The sequence below is a fragment of the Crocuta crocuta genome, unplaced genomic scaffold, assembly GCF_008692635.1.
Source record: "Crocuta crocuta isolate KB4526 unplaced genomic scaffold, BGI_CrCroc_1.0 scaffold812, whole genome shotgun sequence".
NCBI classification, from domain to species: domain Eukaryota; kingdom Metazoa; phylum Chordata; class Mammalia; order Carnivora; family Hyaenidae; genus Crocuta; species Crocuta crocuta.
Window position 1 is genome coordinate 165,204 of NW_027530976.1, and position 12,373 is coordinate 177,576.

Sequence of the window (12,373 nt, forward strand, 5' to 3'; positions counted from 1 at the left end):
ATCTGATTTAAAAGACCTTGGTTCCCAAACAATTATAAAATGTAAGACATTTCAATGAAACACTTGATGATAATGACTACATATATGTTTTGAGTATGAGAGAGAATCTAAGCAAGAGGAGAAGGAGAATGAGGAAAAGAGGCAAGAGATGGGGTGGGTGAGGGGAGGAGAGAGTGGAGAGAGCACTTTTTCAGAGATAGCTGAACTGAGTCAGTGACCTCAAAATTCAAGCAGAGGGGACATCATTTGGAGACTATTTACAAGTTGCCCATTGGTCTAAAGGTGCAATCTATCTTATGGGAGCACCCAGACATCTCCAGATGAGAAGAAAACCAAGGTCTTGTTTCACAATTGAGAGCTTGGGCTTTGGAGTCACACAGATCTAAAATTAAATCCTAGCTCTCTTGTTTATTTGCTGTGTGAACCAGAATATTTTTCCTCAACTTAGGGTCATCTTTCCAATATTTTATTTTTCTACATTCTTTAAACAAATTCATAAACCAGTCTCTTGTTATCCTTCCAAGGCCGCTCCCCTAGTCCAAAGCACCCCATCTCACCACTCCTATAGTTTGCCCAAATTATTGCAGCCCTACCACCTAACCACCCCCCACCCTTTCCTTTGTTTCCTTTCCATCAATTCTGCAGCCATGATGGGGATTTTCTAAAACCTAAGTCAAATGATGCCATGCCTCTGTTCAAAATCTACTAATGACTTCCCATTTCACTCAGCATAAAATCTAAAGTTCTCATTGAGGCATAGGTCATATATGATGCATACCTTTGAGCTGTATTCCCTGGATATTTCGCTGAACTTACCCTCTGCTGTCCTGTCCTGTGCTGATAACTGTTCTAGTCACACTACATTTCTTATACTTCCTTCAGCACCTCAAGCACATGCCATCTTCAGGGCCTTTGCACTTGTTGCTTTGTCTGGTTTAATTAAACTTTATCTAATTAGCTACATGGTTCATATTTTCAGGCCATTACTCAATGGACTTATCACAGTGAGTTGTCTGACCAACCTGTATAGAATTTCAGTTCCTGCCATACTCTTCCTATCCCCTTTCTTGCTTCATTTTTGGTTGAAGCATTTTTCATTAATATGGTATACATTTTAGTTGGTGTTATATATATATATATATACACACACACACACATATGTTATATAGTTCAGTTTAGCTTGTTTTATTCTCTTTTCCACTCTCTCTAGAATATGAGTACCATGAATGCAGATCTTTGCTTATTGAGAATTGTAGAGCCTATTACAGAGCCTGATACACAGTAGCATTCAATAAATATTTGCTGATGAGCAAATTATTCCAGAAATAAACCTCTCTCAGACCTGGAGTATTTCAAGATAACCTTCTTAAGGCATGATAAAAATTACATGAGATAATATTTGTTAGTGTTTAGCACAGTACCCGGATATATTGGTTGAAATGAAGGATTGTTAAAAATAATTTCATCTTTATAAGAACTTTTTTATATGTGGTTATTAGAAAATTCAAACTTACATGTGTACCTTGTTATATTTCTGTTGGACAGCACTGATCTGGAACCTTTGAGATTCCACAGGAATTTTCTCATTATGGAAACTCAGATGCATTATGGAGGAGTAACCAGATTGTATGGAGATTTTTAAAAAGCCAGAACTTGATGAATAAAAGGAGGAGTAAGAGTTGGAGATAGGTCACTCAGTGTGGAGCAGGAAGCAGAGGGCACTTTAAACCAAGATATATAAAGAGGTTTGCTGGGTGGCTAGATGGTTCAGATGGTTGAGCATCTGACTTAAGCTCAAGTCCTGATCTCAGAGTTCACAGGTTCGAGTCCCACTTTGGGCTCTGTGCTGACAGTTCAGAGCCTGAAGCCTCTTCAGGTTCTGTGTCTCCCTCTCTCTCTGCCCCTTTCCCACTCATGCTTGCTCTCTTTCATTCTTTCTTTCTCTCTCTCTCTCTCTCTAAAAAAAAAAATATTTTTTCTAACAGGATTATTTATGAAGGTATGGGCCAAGTATAGAGATACCAAAAAGAGCATTTCAGTATATACTTAGGTCTGAAGGTTTAAGGGAAAGAGTAGTTACTAGAATATGAAAGGAAAGAGAGAGCTATGTATAGAGGCCATGTTATTAAGAGCAGTTACCCTTGTTAAAGTTCACAATAAGCCCACAGGAGACTGAGAGAGAGAGGGACCATGAGAAGTAAATACCCTGCCCTCATTCACCTCCCTCTCTCTGATGAACTTCAGGCTTCTCGTTGTCTGAACCAAGAGGAAGCCAAAGGAAAAGGAGTTCTTTGTCGTTATCTGTATAGTCCAGCCCCACAGGACAGAGGTATGGAAGGGTAGAGGATCTCAAAGAATAAATAGGAATTATCTGGCAAAGAGATGCTCTTATTTTTCTACAATAATGACTCTCCCAAGAGCTACAGACTGCCTTTAATTTCCTTGTGTGTTATGTTAGCCCCTAATGCATATAGGCACTGAACAGAAGTGTCCAAATATGTGCTTCTTGGTGGTGAATGAGCATATAACATGGGATGTGAGTAGCCAGTAATAATAAAATCACAGTTCCATCCAAATAAAGTTCATGTCATCTCTGAGTTGGAGACTAACTCCTTTCTACACAACAGCTGGGAAGAACTGGGTCTTTTTGGTAACCCCAAATGAAAATGCTCTTTCCAAGGGCACTTAAGTGTTCATCAGCAGATGTACAATTGTTCCGCAAGTATTAATTCTCTGAAGAGTCATAGTTAGATGTGCCTGCCCCTCTTCCCAAGCTGCTGGAACACCGGAAGCAGTAAGTGACCTGCGCAAAAACATACTGCAAACTGCTGTTGGGGCGATGGGTAGATTTTCAGGTTCCTCACTTCAGCTTAGATTGACTGTAAAGCCTCCAGAGAGAAGCTGCAGCTGGCTGGCAGCCTTGGCCAAATGCAGCAGGGTCTGGTTTACCCTCAGTTCCCTGAAAGATTTTCCTTGGGAATCTGAGACCCTCAGAAGAACAGGCTTTTGCTTGGGCTGATTCCCATAGACCTAATCCAAAGCCTCTCCCAGCAAAGGCGCAGCCTTCCTGGAAGATGGTCAAGTAGTTTGTGTCATTGCACTTCTGCTTCTGTTTCTTTGATAAAGTCACACACTGATCTGTGGCCAAACACACTGCTGTTTAGGGGGAATCACAAATTAATGAAATGTGCTTCAGCGTTTATTGCTACATGGAAAATGTGTTGTTCCGGCAAGCAGAAAGCACCACGGTGATTACAGTTAATAGAATTAAGACTCCCTTATGTTTCCCTCAGACTGTCCTCGTTCCTATGGCTACAGAAACACTCGGCCAATTTGGAACTTCTGACGCTCGAGAGCTCAAACCCAGTGATGACTCCAGTAAGAGCTCATTTCCATCCTTATTTATCATTATCTCTTCTGAAAATTTATCAGTTTAATATTTGATATCTCTTAACACAAATCTGGCACTTTCTTTGTGCATATGTCAAAATAATTTAAAATAACTGGATGATGGGGCACCTGGGTGGCTCAGTCAGTTAAACATTTGATTTTGGCTCAGGTCGTTATCTCACCGTTGGGTTTGAGCCCCATGTCCAGCTCTGTGCAGACAGCTCACAGCCTGGAGCCGGCATCCGATTCTGTGTCTCCCTCTCTGTTCCTCCCCCGTCCATGCTTTGTCTCTCTCTGTCTCTGTCTCTGTCTCTGTCTCTCAATAATAAGTGTACATTAAAAAATAATAATGGGATGGCAAACTGTATCAGGTTACTATTCACTCATCCATACCTGTTAGTAGATCAAAGGTGCTGATCTGAATTTTTTTAAAAGAAAAGGAAAACAGATACTATTGGACAATCAAAGAACTCACTTTTCAATATAAATAAATAGGTTAGTTTCATTTGGTTATGTAATAGCATTTGTTGGCCCTTCCTTTTAAAGAGCAAGGTAAATATATCCAAAGCCTCCAGTGAATGGTTATTATAGACTATGTAAGGAAAAAAAAAAACAAAAAAAAATTATATGAAGTCCTCTTCTCAAAAAGTTGATAGTCTGGTGGGAAGGGTAGTTTTTAAAAAATGTTTATTTTTGAGAGCGAGAGACAAAGTGTGAGTAGGGCTGGAGCAGAGAGAGAGGGAGACACAGAATCTGAAGCAGGCTCCAAACTCCAAGCTGTCAGCACAGAGCCCAGTGCAGGGCTCAAACTCATGAACTGTGAAATCATGACCTGAGTTGAAGTCTGACACTTAACTCACTGAACCACCCAGGTACCCCTAGGGTAATTATTGATTTAGCCATCAATTATACAGTGAGCCCCAGCAGTGTGCAAAACTCTTTACTCACAGCCAGAGATACAGGACGAAATGAGACCCCACTCGCCTTCACGGTGCTGGCAGTCTGACTATGACTGTGTATGCTTTCAACTAAATAGGAGGGGCATCTAGGTTAAGCGTCCTACTCTTGATTTAAGCTCAGGTAATGATCTCACAGGTGGTGAGATCGAATCCCTCATGTCAGGCTTGGTGCTGACAACTCAGAGCCTGCTTGGGATTCATTCACTCTCTCTCTACCTCTGTCTCTCTCTCTCTCTCAAAATAAATAAATTAACTTTAAAAATAAAGATGCCAAAAGCAACAGAAATATTTTAAAAAATAAATATCTAAATAGAAAAACTATCTTGGGACAGGTTCCTTGGAACCAGACCCAGATGAGAATTTATATGAAGAAGGTTTATTGGACAGTGTAATTGGGAACAAATCCTCTATGAAAATGATGACAGCAGGATCAGATAAGATGAAATTGAGGCCACTGGCAATCTTATAGGCTACAATGAGAATGACCTTCAGAGCTGACCTTTGATCTCAGGCAAACCCCCATGCCCTGGAGAGGGGTCTGAACAGTAGATGAGGCAAAGGCCTGAGAAGGAAGCAGCTGGAAGCCATTAGCAATATTCTCTGCTGGTGGCAGCCTGGGTGGCTTGTCCAGGAGGCCAGAGCTAGATGACATAGTCAGATATAGTATAGTTCACCGTGTTACTTAAATCCGGTTGCCTCTTATATGTTTATCCTAACTGTGAATAGCTTCCCTGGAGTAGTGGTTGGACTCCTTTCTCAGTGGGACTTAGGAGAGGAAGGTGCTAGAGTGAAGTGCAGCTCTCCCCACCACACCTGGACTTTTGCAGCTGAGCCACTGGTCACCATTCCCTTCTCAGGCTGCAGCAGCAGCACCTGTGCGTGTACAAGTCACAGTCAGAGGGAAGTGCCCAGAGTCTCCTCCCCAATCACCAAACGCCAGATATACCCTTCTCTGCTCTTTTATGTACCAGCAGCCCTATCTCCTTCTCATGATCAAGGTCATTTACCTGTGTCACTAGGTTGCCTCCTTTTCTTGCCTCAGGATCTCTTGGCATGAGGGACACAAAGTGACTAAACAGCAGCCTTGGCTATAATAAAAGCTCAATGATATTTACTGTGCCCCTGAGACAGCATAGCCTAGAGCTGCTGAAACAAGAAACACAAATTCCCCAAGGAGGCTACTTGAAATGATGGTACATGGGTGACCTGTATCCTTGGAAAACTTGTAGCCAGATAGTTTATCTACTTGGGACAGAGAACTGTATCATTTTAGTTGATTTTGGGTGTACATACATCAGGGAGGTCAGAATTGTATCTTCACTGGCTGGCTTCTGAGTAGAATAGTCTGTATTCAAACAAGGAGGCACAATGATCAGGTGTACACTGCCACACCTCCTTTTGCTGTAAAATGGGTGACTTTTGTCCAGTACAATGTATGTAAGATCCTATGTCAGTGAATCTCTTTATACTGATGATATGTTTATAAGCTAAACAGAATTATAATGACTCTATAAATTGACTTGAGAAGAACTGATAACAATATTGAGTCATCCAAACTATAAACTCAGTATATTTCTCCATTTAGTGACATTTTTAATTTCTCTCAATTTCTAAGTAAAGGTTCTATAAGGTTTTTACTTGTTTCTGGATATTTGAAGTATTTTGTATTATTTACAAGGTATCTTTCATTTTATTATTTTTATCTACCTCATCTATAGACATTTAATTACTATAATTATTTCATACAGATAAAATATTCATCAAAATTACTGAGTTTGCTTATCAAATCTAATGGTTTAATTGCAGATTCTTTGGAGTTTTTAGATGCACAATTGTGTAATGTGTGAATAATGACAATTTATGTCTTTACCTTCTACCCTAATACAACTTTCCCCTTGATTTATCCCAGTGGGCTTAGAGCATTAGGACAATAATGAATAAAAGTAGTGAGAATGAACATCTTTATTTTAGTCATGATCTCTAGGGAGAAGCTTCAATATCTTTACGATTCTATGTGATGTTTACTGCAGGGTTCTCTAGCTATCTTTTATCAGATTAAGGATGTTTTCTTCTATTCCTAGTTCACTAAGAGTTTTTATCATAGATGAGTATTAAATCTTATCAACTTATCAACATCGTTTGAGAAGATCATAGGCTTTTTGTCCTTGTTTCGTTAATGTGATAAATGAGATTTATTGATCTTTTTAAATTATATAAAATCTTGGATTCCTGGAATAAACATATCTAGATGAACCTGGTGAGATAATTGGATGAGATTTGTCTGAGTCTTGAGATGAGTATAAGGATACTTTGTGTGTAGGAGTAACAAAAGCAATTGCAACCAAGCAATTGTGTAAATTATTATAAGTGAAATTTAATGCTATTTCTCCCTGCTCTCTACGTCCTTCTCCATAGTAGTATTAATTGGCCACATAGTTCCCTTTCTCATTAACAGTGCACAGTACTTGCCAATTCTGGTATTTTGGATTTTGCCTAGTGGCTTTGTTGAATGGTGTGTGTGTGTGTGTGTGTGTGTGTGTGTGTGTGTGTGTGTAATTGTATGGAAAAAAGTTTGAATTGTGTTTGCATGGTTGATTTCTCTCGCTTATGCTTCTGTCATTATTAAAGAAGAAGATAGTCTGGGTAACTGTCACCCATGCAGCCTGGACAACAGAATGAAACAGGCAAAGTATAACTACCTCTGCTGATGTACATACATGCAACCTAAAACACAACTCCTCCAGCTGACCTGCAGACCTATAACCTAAGGCATTACCTAGGCCATAACCACTCCTAGCCAACTTGTAGACTGTGCAGTAAAGAAATAAATGTTCTTTGCTGTATGCTGTTGAGTTTTGATTGTTATGTGGCATGATTGTGGGTATTGCTGACTGATATAGTTAGTATGAGTGAAAAACTTTTACTGAATGACATACATTGAATATGAAATATTGTAGAGACTTGGAATAATGGGATTTCTATCTATGTGTATTATGACAATAAGGGATATAGTGTGGGAATCACAACTTAAGCCAGTTGTAAAAATGGCTACAAATTCTTCTCTTCTTTATCCATGCCCTTGGATACAACTTCTCATAGTGAGATTGGGTTTAGCAGTGTGTCTTGCTTTGGCCATTGGAACAATAGCAGGTGTGATGCAACATATTTAAGAACTTTGAAAAGTTCTTAAACAAAGGAACTTTCCCTCCCTCTCCGACTGCTGTTGTCATCCTTTAACTGCCTTGTGAAGAAGCCCAAGCTGTCCTGCTACAGGGTGACAGGCCATGTGGAAGATAACTTAGACATGTTTAAGTGCTAAACATGTAAGTGAGGCTGGTTAAGATCCTCCAGCTACCAGCCAATCATGATCTGACCACAGAAGCATGAGGAAACCTATTAATAAACCAAGCTGTCCCAAGTTCATCCCAGATGAATCCCCCCAAAATTTGTAAACTAAGTAAAATGGTGTTGCTTTAATCTAGTAAATTTGGGGGTGGTTTGTTTTAGAGCAAAAGCTAATTGACACAATACTTACATATATGGGTAAGAAGATAAAAGCTCTAGCTGGAGATCAGATAGTCATAAGCAATTTTTGTGTGAAGCACTGGAGTGTCTGGAAAGAGTGGAAGTCAAAGGAAATTTGTAGAGGCCACTGCATGTAGCATCAAAGAGGATTTCTGTAGTATGCATTTGGCCTCAGCAATGTTACTTTACCTGAAAAATGAGCATGTCAGACCACCACAACCTCCCAAAGACAATGGCTTTTCACCGCTTACCTAAAAGAGTCCAGATACTGTGGGCTACACCCCCAGTAATCAGTAAGGTACCAAGTTGGACATATCCCTTTTTTATAGATTTGAGTAAGCCATGCTTGAGTACTGGTCTCCCAGAGAGGATCAAGTTGATGCTCCCAAACTACCAGGAGTTTGTGACTTCTCCCTCTCTTTTTTGTTATTTTCCAAATATCATCTGTCTGTGCAATTCTAGCTGGAGCTACCCCTGTGGAATGCATGTTAATTCTGTGTGTTAACATCTTCCCTCCACGGCATAATTTCCATGCTTTGTATTGAGGAGGAACAGGCTTTGAACAGCTGCTGCAGTGAATTCTATGGAGAGCTCACCAGAGATGGGTAGTGCTTTCTTAGCAGCCTTTGGTAAGGATGCATTGGTACCTTACAGCAAATTCATGCATATGTCACATTCCCTTTCCAGTGTCTCAGAAGAGAGAGAGGGGTCAAAATTGACATTTAAATGAATATTTTATGCCTCTATTATTTCAAGAAATTTGTTTTCCAGCTCCATTAAGATTTAATATTTGATATCATATTTTCATTGAGATTTTCAAAAGATAAGAAAATGAGTAAAATTTTCGTTTAGATAATCTTTGCAGCTTTTGTAATTTCAGGAATGTATTATGTGCTAATTGAGGGCAAGCTATTAGGCAAAAGAAATCAAACCTATTTAAGAAAAATAATTCTGTCACTGTGATGTCATGCATAAGAATGTCATGAGTATGCATTTAAGGAAAAACCATGGAATGACTTAGTAACTACTTCTCTGCTCCACCCCCAGGACTGACATTAAAGGAAACTGACTGAGAGGAGTTGAGAAATTGTTGAGGTGCTCTTTCAGCAGAGAGACAAGGATAAAAACTAAATTAGGATAAAATGGAAAATATTGAGTAGTATGGAATTAAAAACACATTTCTGAGATATGAAAAGGAAAATAGAAGAAAACATGGTAAAGAATATGAGGGGATTCTGATATAAATGGAAAGCTTTCTAGACTACCTGATTAGAGATTTTAGACAAAGCATATAAATCATTTGAGAATTCCGAGTACTATGTCTTCAAGATGAGTTCAAGGACATGCACACAACAGAGTGCATAATTGGGAGTGGGACGTCTAACAGTCATAGACGTTGGCTACAGTCAGATGTTTCAACAGAAATTTTTGAGGCATCTTAGCTTTCCTGTGTATTTAAGGATGCATTCAAGACTAGCCTGGCGTCAACAGCACAGTGCAACTGTTCATCTTGGGCTTTTCCTCCAGCCTTTGGAAGCCTACTTGCCTTTCTGTCATCTCTGAACTTGGGCATCAACAGTGGTTTTCTGAGCCTTGCTGAGAAGTGACAAAAATACTCTAGCTGTCCTTTGGTATGATATGTGCTGTAAAGATACTCATATTGTACTCCTCCAAGGATACTGAGATTGGCAAGCAATGTAGAAACTTGGAAATGATCTTATTTTCCAGAAACCCCACAAGGCTGCTTTGTCAAATTTCTAGATTAAAAGTAGAAGGACAGGGTTTTTGAGAAGATGGCAGAGGAGTCTCGAGATTCTCAACTTTTTTCATTCCTGAAATGCAGCTAAATCAGCACCAAATCATTTTGCACACGTAGGAAATTTATCTGAGGACTAACACAACTATCTGCATAATTTGAACAGGTACACGGTGTGGAGAGGTGAATTGGGGGAGAGAAAAGCCGTGGAGAGCAGGGAGCTGTTTTTGTGGATAGAGGACAGAGAAAGCACAAGAGGGAGAGTGCAGCAAATCAGGTTCATGCAAGAAAAGCACTCCTCCTAAAGTAGCTAGAGAGAAAGAGAGAGAAAGAGTGAAAACACTTGCAGGGGACTGAACAAGAAATCTGTTTCCCAAAACAGCTAACAGGGAAGGAGAGGGTTTCAATACCACCAGGATTCTATAAAGAATGGAGGACAGGGTCTGAAGTTCTGGTGCTCAGTGACTGGCGGTGCTCTGGTGAGGCAGTAGGGTGAATCCCCAGAAGCAGGCTGCAGGGTCCATATGCCACGTGGGGAGAAGCAGTTCCCCTGCCTAGAGAGTGTTTGGTAGATGCCAGACAGCCTCCCCACAGGCAAAGTTTCCAGTGGACCCTGGAGAACAGCTGTGCTTGCTGGTATTGGGACAAAGATGCAAGAGTGTGGTGAAACCCAGCACCGGCTGTGTGCTGTTATTTGCTACAGTCTCTGAACCTCTGCCACAGCACGATTGCATGGAAGTTTTCTGGGCCAAGCTGGTACCCATCCAATGCTCAGTGAGACCTTTCCCCAGAGAGTCGACTGGGGTCGAAGCTGCAGGCATCTCTGAAGTGAGGGGTTTTGTAATGCAACCCCGTCTGAGATAAAACTCTGGAGGGAGGGGCCGCCTGGCAAGCAGACAGCTTGGACATGGACAGGGTAGAGAGGGGGAGTGGATGGAGGCCTGAAATGATGGAGGGGTGCTTGATCGCGGGTCAGTGACAGCACAGTTTCTGTGCCACAGACTAAGGAGCTGGGTCAAGCCATTTCCACCTGTCCTGCACATGCACATACACGCGCATGGCCATGTGCACCACACTGATCCACCCCAATAAGCTAAGCAGTGCTTAGCTTCTCCACTTGGTGGAGAACAAAGCCATTACACCAAGCCCTGCCCAACTGCGCCCTCCAAACACATCCTCTAGAAGACTAGCACAAGTTTCTCCACCTGCTTAGTATACTGACTGTAGAATGCTTCATAGTTTGAGTTCTAGGGGCAACTGGATGTAATTTCATTCTGATTTCATTCTGTTTGTTGGTTTGTTTATTTGGTGTTGTTGTTTTTTGTTTGTTTTTGCTATTGTCCTTGTTTAAATTGATTTTTTCCATTTTTTATTTTTCTTGGATACAGAAAATGTTTGTTTTATTTTCTTTTTTTAAGTTTCTGAAATTTTTACATTTTTATTAAAATTTTTATTCTATTTCATCTTATCTTAGTCAATTTTACTATATAAATTGTTTTAATTTTTCAATTTTTTCTTACCTTTTTCTTTTCTTTCTTTTGTTTCCTTGTTTCTCTATTCTTTCAAACTTCTTTCTATAAGAATACTGAAACATATCTAGGATCTAGCTTCCTTTTTTGATTTTTTGTTTTTTTAATCTTTTATTTATTTTTCTTCCTCCAAAATGACACAATGAAGAAATTCGCCTCAAAAGAAAGAATATGAAGAAATAACAGCCAGAGGCTTAATCCACACAGGTATAAGCAAGATGTCTGACCTAGAATATAGATCCATAATAATACTAACTGAGGTTGATAAAAGGATAAAATCCCTTTCTGCAAAGGTAAAAAAAAAAAAAAAGTAAAAGTAGGAAGAAATTAAGAATGCTGTAACCAAGATGTAATCTTGGATGCCACGAAGGCAAGAATGGATGAATCATACTGGCAAGTTAGCGATATAGAAGACAAAATTATAAAGAATAATGAAGCAGGAATAAAAGAGAGAAACAAGGCAAAAGAGCACCCCACAAGACTTCGAGATCTCAGTGACTTATTAAAAAGGAGAAACACCTGAATCATAGAAGTCCCAGAAGATGAAGAGAGAGGAAAAGGGGCAGAAGGTTTATGTGAGCAAATTATAGTGGAAAACTTTCATAATCTGGGGAAGGACACAGATCTCAAAATCCAAAAGCCCAGAGAACTTCCATTAGATTCAACAAAAATCAACCATCACCAAGGCACATAATAGTCAAATTCACAAAATACACAGACAAGGAAAGAATTATGAAAGCAACAAGGGTTAAAAGTCCTTAAATTATAAGGGAAGACAGATCAAGTTCACTGTAGACCTATCCACAGAAACTTTGCAGGCCAAGGGCAACTGGGTGGTTCAGTCCATATAACATCCAACTTCAGCTCACCCTTGACCGGATGGACTTAACAGATATATTCAGAATATTTCATCCTAAATCAGCAGAATACACATTCTTCTTGAGTGCACATGGAACATTCTCCAGAATAGATCACTTACAGGGACACAAATCAGCCTGCAACAAGTACAAAAAGATCAAGATAATACCCTGCATATTTTCAGACCACAATGCCATGAAGCTTGAAATGAATCACAAGAAAAAATTTGAAAGACTCTGAACTCGTAGACATTAAAGAACAGCATACCAATGCATGAATGGGTTTATAGGAGTGATTGGTGGCTCAGTGGTTAAGCATCTGACTTCTGCTCAGGTCATGATCTCATGGTTCATGAG